Below are 1,681 nucleotides of genomic sequence, written 5' to 3' on the forward strand. Positions count from 1 at the left end.
TAAGTGCCGACTACATAAACAAACGATTCTGAAACAATTCTATCGGTGATAGGGTTAGGGTTAGGGTAAAACAGCAAATTTAAAAAGAAAAAAGCAAATAAAACGAAGAAAAAAAAAGAAAATGAAAAAAGCAAATTTAAAATGAAAAAAGCAAATAAAACGGAGCTATGGCTTAATCAGCCAAAGGAGTAAATATAAACAACTGAATACTTGTCAGTGATTGGTTGAAATTATCGAAATAAGACAATTTTTTACATGAAATAAATTCGAATACAAAAATATTTTTCTGTTCTATAACACAAAATAGATAAGTATACGAAGTTTGAAAGTCTTTCCGTACCAAAAACACTACGTAAAACATTAATGAAAAATGTGGCCCCCGTTTTAAAAAAGATCCAAATGGTGAAACGTATGTAGCACAAATGATATAAGAGTATGGTAATTTTTCATATATCTGCTCTGTCTATCATAAGCAGTCATAGTACTACGCATAATAATAGCTAAACTACAATACTTGGAAAGCAGGATGATCATAGTCTGGGCGTAGCAGCAGCATTTGCATATATATTTGTACAGACACACGGACACACACACATACACACACACGCAGACACACAAATACACAGACACGCTGACACACACACATACACATACACACACACGCAGACACACAAATACACAGACACGCTGACACACACACACATACACATACACACATATATATGTGTATGCATATATGTATAAATATATACATGTATATGCACGTACATATATATATATATATATATTTATATGTATGTATATTAGGTCGTCAAGTATGAAAGTTTTAGTAAGGTATATGGTGAACTTTGACAGCTGCTCATTTTGCGCCATTATTATATTTTGACAATCTTTATTTTTTGTCAGAAAGCTAGCACATCTATTTCTTTATTCTAACTCATTTTGCGCTTTATGAAGAATTTATAAATCATTTTTTGCTATTTTGTTTAGAGATTGATAAGTGTGAAATTCGTACAGTTTTGAAATATGGAGTTTTTCTTGGAAATACAGCATCACAGACAGCTCAGAATATTAATGGAGTATTTCATTCTAATGTTATTACACAGCGGACAGTATGAAATTGGTTTGCAAAATTTCGTTCTGGTAACTTTGACCTCACAAATGAGCAACGCGGTCGACCAGAAACAAAGGTGGATAATGACGGACTGAAAACCACTGTCGAGATCCATCTCAGAGTTCCCGTGAATTATCGTTGTTTTTTGGTGTTATTAAGCAAACAATATTGACTCATCTTGTTCAAATCGGTAAAGTGAAAAATTTGGATAAGTGGGATCCACATGAACTCAATGAAAATCAAAAACAGCAACGTTTGGAAGCCTGCATTATGCTACTTTCTCGTCACAAAAATGAATTATTTTTTAATCGAATTGTAACATATAATGAGAAATGGATCTAATACAACAACCGTAAACGTTCAGCACAATGATTGGATAAAGACGAGCCACGAAAACACAGCCCAAAAAGCAAAATTCATCAAAAGAAGCTGATGGTGTGTGTTTGGTGGTCTGTCGCAAGTGCGATCCATTATGATTTCATTAAACCTGACTCATCAATCACGGCCGAAGTATACTGCAGCTAACTGGACCAAATGATGCAGAAACTTACAAAAAAAAAAAAAAAA

The sequence above is a fragment of the Octopus bimaculoides genome, chromosome 6 (genome assembly GCF_001194135.2).
Source record: "Octopus bimaculoides isolate UCB-OBI-ISO-001 chromosome 6, ASM119413v2, whole genome shotgun sequence".
Taxonomy (NCBI): domain Eukaryota; kingdom Metazoa; phylum Mollusca; class Cephalopoda; order Octopoda; family Octopodidae; genus Octopus; species Octopus bimaculoides.